Consider the following 6,638-nt stretch of genomic DNA (forward strand, 5'->3'; position numbering starts at 1 on the left):
GTTATCTAGGGTTTTCTAGGGTTTTCTAGGGTTATCTAGGATTTTCTAGGGTTATCTAGGGTTATCTAAGGTTATCTAGGGTTTTCTAGAATTATCTAGGGTTATCTAGTATTTTTTAAGTTTTCTAGGGTTTTCTAGGGGTATCTAGGGTTCTTTAGGGTTTTCTAGGGTTTTTAGAAATTTCTAGGTCTTTTTAGGCTTATCTAGGATTTTTTAGGGTTATCTAGGGATTTCTAGGATTATCTAGGACTTTCTAGGGTTATCTATGGTTTTCTAGGTTTTTCAAGGGTATCTAGGTTTTCTAGGGTTATCTAGGGTTTTCTATGATTTTCTAGGGCTTTCTAGAGTTTTCTAGAATTTTCTAAAGTTTTCAAGGGTTTTCTAGGTTTTTTAGGGTTTTCTAGGGTTATCTAAGGTTTTCTAGGAATTTCTAGGGTTATCTAGAGTTTTCTAGGGTTATCTAGGATTTTCTAGGGTTTTTTAGGGTTATCTAGGACTTTCTAGCGTCATCTAGGTTTTTCTAGGGTTATCTAGGGTTTTCTCGGGTTATCTAAGGTTTTGTAGTGTTTTTAGGGTTATCAAGGGTTTTCTAGGGTTATCTAGGGTTTTCTAGGGTTATTTATGAATTTCTAGGGTTATCTAGGGTTTTCTAGGGTTATCTAGGATTTTCTAGGGTTTTCTAGGGTTTTCAAGGGTTTTTTAGGTTTTTTAGGGTTTTCTAGGGTTATCTAAGGTTTTCTAGGAATTTCTAGGGTTATCTAGGGTTTTCTAGGGTTATCTATAATTTTCTAGGGTTTTCTAGAATTATCAAGGATTTTCTAGGGTTTTCTAGGGTTATCTAGGGTTTTCTATAGTTTTCTAGGGCTTTCTAGGATTTTCTAGGGTTTTCTAGGATTTTCAAGGGTTTTCTAGCATTATCTAGGATTTTCTAGGGTTATCTAGGATTTTCTAGGGTTATCTAGTATTTTCTAGGGTTAGCTAAGGTTTTATAGGGTTTTTTAGGATTTTCTTGGGTTATCTAGGGTTATCTAGGGTTTTCTAGGGTTTTCTAGGGTTATCTAGTATTTTCTAGGGTTTTCTAGGGTTATCTAGGGTTATCTAGGGTTTTCTAGCATTATCTAGGGTTATCTAGGGTTTTCTAGGGTTATCTAGGGTTTTCTAGTGTTTTCTAAGTTTTCTAGGGTTTTCTAGGAGTATCTAGGGTTCCTTAGGGTTTTCTAGGGTTTTTAGAAATTTCTAAGGCTTTTTAGGTTTATCTAGGAATTTTAGGGTTATCTAGGGTTTTCTAGGGTTATCTAGGATTTTCTAGGGTTATCTAGAGTTTTCTAGGTTTTTCAAGGGTTTCTAGGTTTTCTAGGGTTATCTAGGGTTTTCTATGGTTTTCTAGGGCTTTCTAGGGTTTTCTAGGGTTTTTAAGGGTTTTCTAGATTTTTTAGGATTTTCTAGGGTTATCTAAGGTTTTCTAGGAATTTCTAGGGATATCTAGGGTTTTCTAGGGTTATTTAGGATTTTCTAGGGTTATATAGGGTTTTCTAGAATTTTCAAGGATTTTCTCGAATTTTCTAGGGTTATCTAGGGTTTTCTATAGTTTTCTAGGGCTTTCTAGGGTTTTCTAGGGTTTTCAAGGGTTTTCTAGGGTTATCTAAGATTTTCTAGGGATTTCTAGGGTTATCTAGAATTTTCTTGGGTTAGCTAAGGTTTTATAGGATTTTTTAGGGTTTTCTAGGGTTTTCTAGGGTTATCTAGGGTTATCTAGGGTTTTCTAGGGTTATCTAGGGTTTTCTAGGGTTTTCTAAGTTTTCTAGGGTTTTCTAGGGCTATCTAGGTTTCTTTAGGGTTTTCTAGGGTTTTTAGAAATTTCTAGGGCTTTTTAGGGTTATCTAGGATTTTTTAGGGTTATCTAGGGTTTTCTAGGGTTATCTAGGATTTTAGTTTGTGTTTCAAGATACCTCACTATAGAAGGAGAATCATATCCAACATATATTCCCAATTTTCTTTGGGGTCCCATTTTGGTGCGAGAAGGTGGTGCAATGAGAACATATCGCACACCCGAATATTCTTAAAAGCAAAACATTTGGCTGCTGGCCAAAAGCTAATTGCACAGGAGGGAACTGATGGTAACTTGTTAGCCTCAAATGAATAAGTGTTACAGCATGTAAAATAGCATGTCCCCAAGTAGGGCTGGCAATTCATACCCTACCCGCGGGTACCCAACCCGGTCCAATCCGTTCTGGTAGGGTAGGCTACCCTACCCGCAGCGGGTATGGTAGGGTATGGTCCGGGTATGCCTGCGGGTAGGGTAGGGTACGGGTGTACCCTACCCTACCCTACCCGCACCTCAAATATATAACACATATTTTATAAAAATTAGGTATATAGTGAAAGAAGTGAGAGTTGAACCTACAACCTCTCTTATGTAATGACTTGCAATAAATGAATAACCACTAAACTAGTTAGTTAATTTAGTAATTTAGAGTATTAGTTTGTTATTTTTTATGTTATTAATATGTATAAAATTTGAAATGATTGAATTTTATATTTACTTTGAAAAAATTTGATATATCTGCGGGTAGGGTAGGGTAGGGTATGGTAGGGTTTAGAACTTTAGGGTGCGGGTAGGGTTAGGGTTAAGAGATTCTCAACCCGCGGGTAGGGTAGGGTAGAGTTTTAATAGAATTTTTAACCCGCGGGTAGGGTTAGGGTAAGGTCCAAACCCTACCCTACCCTACCCATTGCCAGCCCTATCCCCAAGTCGAGGTTAGGAGATTTGTTCTCATAAGCAAGGGTCTAGAAATTAATTGAAGGCGTTTAATAAGTTTCTACTAACCCACCTTGTGTGTGAATATGAGCTATTGGATGTTCAACTCTTATTCCATTAGCCATACAATAAGCATTAAAAGTTTGGGAAGTAAATTCACTAGCATTATCAAGACAAATTGCTTTGATTGGATTTCCTGGAAATTGTGCTTTTAATTGAATAATTTGAGCAAGTAATCTCGCAAACGCCAGGTTGCGAGAAGACAATAAGCACACATGTGACCATCTCGAAGATGCGGCTATTAGAACCATAAAATATCTAAAAGATCCACATGGTGGATGAATAGGTCCACATATATCGTTTTGAATCCTTTTTAGGAGTTCAGGGGACACAAATCCAATCTTTACTGGTGATGACCTTAAAATTAATTTTCCCTGAGAGCATGCAGCACAACAAAATTTACTAGATTTAAGAATCTTCTAGTTCTTTAGTGAATGTCCATGGGAGTTTTCAATAATTCTCCGCACATTGTTGTTCCCGGATGATCCAATCCATCATGCTAAGTTATGAATTCATTTGGGCTAGTAAACTTCTGGTTTACAATGGCATGTGATTCAATTGCACTAATTTTGGTATAATATAACCCATATGAAAATGAGGATAACTTTTTTAATATAATCTTTTTATTTGAATCATGAGTTGTGATATATAAGTACTCATGGTTTCCCTCATTCATAATTTTAATATGATATCCATTTTGGCGAATATTTTTAAAACTCAATAAGTTCCTTAGAGACTTAGTAGACAATAGTACATTAGTTATTATGATTTTTTTTCCTCCAAGAAACAAAATTATAGCTCTTCCAGAGCCTTCTATCACATTGTCTAAGCCAATAATAGTATTAACATATTCTTCTTTTGGCACAAGATGGGTAAAATATATATTACTTTTGATAATGGTCTGCGAACTTGCACTATCCGCAAGGCATACATCTTCATTATATATCATTGCCATTTTCTTCAAAGATAAATAATAATAATAATAATAAAATGAGTAGTAGTACATGCACATTCAAATTGAATTCTTGATTGAAATTGTTTTTTTAAGAAGTATAATATATACTAAAAATTTTATTATTATTATTATTATCTTGGCACATTCAATAATTTTAAAATTCATAAATATTTTATTATAAATCATACTTGAAATTCATATGCTTAACAATTATTTGTTTACATGAATACTCACATATTAGACTATTCCACCATTGATCAAATTACCAATATTTCCTTCGAGATTCTCAAAGAAATCAGATACATCATAATGAGTAGTGGAATTTTTAGCATCATTTGAAACGAAATTTGTCTCCTTTCCTTTGTCGTCCTTTTTCAAAGATGCTTGATAAAGATAGACTAGGTGTCTTGGGGTACGACAGGTACGCGACCAATAGCCCTTTCTAACACAACGGAAACATTTATCATCTATTGATTTATTTTACCCAGTGTTTCTTTCTTTATCCCACTTCTAGTGAGATCCTTTCTTGTGAATATAATTTTTCTTCCTTCCATAATTTTTTTTGTTACCAAAACCTTGTCATTTATCTCTTCTAGAGTAATGATTTGCTGCATTTGCTTCAGAAAATGGGGCGGCGCCAACTAGGCGTGCTTCATGATTTTTTAAGAGCAACTTATTGTTGCGTTTAGCAACAAGACGGTAAGAAATTAACTCAGAATATTTTTTAAATCCTTTTTCTCGATACTGCTGCAGGAGCACATTCGAGGCATTGAAGGTTGAGAAAGTTTTCTCTAACATATCATTATCAGTTATCTTTTCCCCACATAATTTCATTCGTGAGGTGATTTGAAACATTGCTGAATTATATTCATTTATGGATTTAAAATCCTGTGAACGCAAGTGCGTCCATTCATATCAGGCTTGAGGAAGTATCACTGTCATTTGATGATTATACCTTTCTTCAAGGTTTTTCCACAGATCTGCATGATCTTTTAATGTGAGATATTTATTTTTCAATCCTTTGTCAAGATGACGACGAAAGAAGATCATGACTTTGACTTTATCCTTTTGCGATGCATTATTTTCAGCCTTAATGATATCTCCAAGATCCATTGAATCAAAATGGATTTCAACATCTAGTATCCATGATAAATAGTTGTTTCCAGATATATATCAAGAGCATTAAATTCACGATGAGAGAATTTCGACATAATGAAAATTTATTACCTGAGTCTTTCTAAAATTTGATCAGAGTCTCGTGCTAATAACGTGTTGTAAAATAAATAAGGAAGATGTACTAAATATAAAATAAGATGTGTAAATAGAAGACTCTAGTATTAATATAATTAACTCAATAAAATTATTTATATATTTATATGCAGTAAAGACAGAGCGAGAGAAATTATTAATAGTGTAAAAGGAGAAAAGAGTGTTTTTATTGCTTATATGTGTATGTTTCTTTTGCATCGGTTCATGCCTATTTATAGGCGTACAAGAATATTGCCTTTTAATTTTATTAATTTCAATCTATTTTGAGAAAAATGAATTCTCATCTTAAAAAGAATAAACCGTTCATTAAGCGCTTGTTTGTGCGTCATTATTTTAATAAAAAGAGATTTTTTTTCAATGAAAAAATATCTTTTTAACGTATTTGGCAAATTTCTAGTAATAAAAATAAAAACATTAGAAAAATAAAAAATATCTTTTTTGAGAAATTGTAATTTACATCTTTTTTTAAAAGATATTTTTTCTTTAAATAAAAGATATTTTTCATGTAATAAATAGACAAAAAAATACTTTTATATTGTTATATCCAAACCACCCACCCGGAGGCAATCAAACTTTCTAGATTGGAATAATCAAACTATTCATAACAAAATAATTAAGTTTTTCCACCGTCGCATAATTAAGTTTTTTATAAATATAAAAATAATCACTATAAATTCATTCGTAATTACGTATTTATTTATTTTAAATATTATCTCCATAAACTGTTTCTGCAAAAAATAAATACATGATTTAAATTTCTTTCTCAAATAGTAATATCTTTGTTTATTTTATTAAAAGTTAAATAATTGACATATTAAAATATAACAAATTTAATTAAATTATAGAGTAAAATATCGTTTTTGTCTCCAACATTTAGGGTAAGTCCCAAAGTTGTTCCTAACGTTTCAATCGTCCTATTTAAATCCCTAACATTTCAAAATTAACTAAATGTTGTCCTGCCGTTAGGGATCCGTTAACAGAATTGACGGCGGGACAAAATTAAGACAATTTTAAAATGTTAGGGACTTAAATAGGACGAAAACGTTAGGGACAAAAATGATATATAGAAATAAATTTTTGTTTTATCCTTCAATAATATTAATTTTTTACCGTACATAGTATTCAATTATTTTTTAATCACATATTCACATTTAAGTAAATTACACTTAATCACATTACTTTCATTCCAAATAATTTTTTTTATATAATTTTACACTTAAAGTTATAAGTTAATATAAAAATATATAAAAAAAATTGTTTAGAATGAAGGTAGTATGATTAAGTGTAATTTATTTATATGTGATTAAAAAATAATTATATATTATATACAGTAAAAAATTGATATTATTGAAGAATAAAATTAAAATTTATTTCTATGTATTGTTTTCGTCCCATTCCTAACGTTTTAAAATCATCTCAATTTTGTCCTGCCGTCAATTCTGTTAACGGATCCCTAACCGCAGAATAATATTGAGCCAATTTTAAAACGTTAGGGACTTAAATAGGACGATTGAAATGCTAGGAACAACTTTAAAACTTACTCCAAACGTTGGAAACAAAAATAATACTTTACTCTTTTTATATATAATGTTGACA

Source organism: Arachis ipaensis, chromosome B10 (assembly GCF_000816755.2).
Source record: "Arachis ipaensis cultivar K30076 chromosome B10, Araip1.1, whole genome shotgun sequence".
Lineage (NCBI taxonomy): Eukaryota > Viridiplantae > Streptophyta > Magnoliopsida > Fabales > Fabaceae > Arachis > Arachis ipaensis.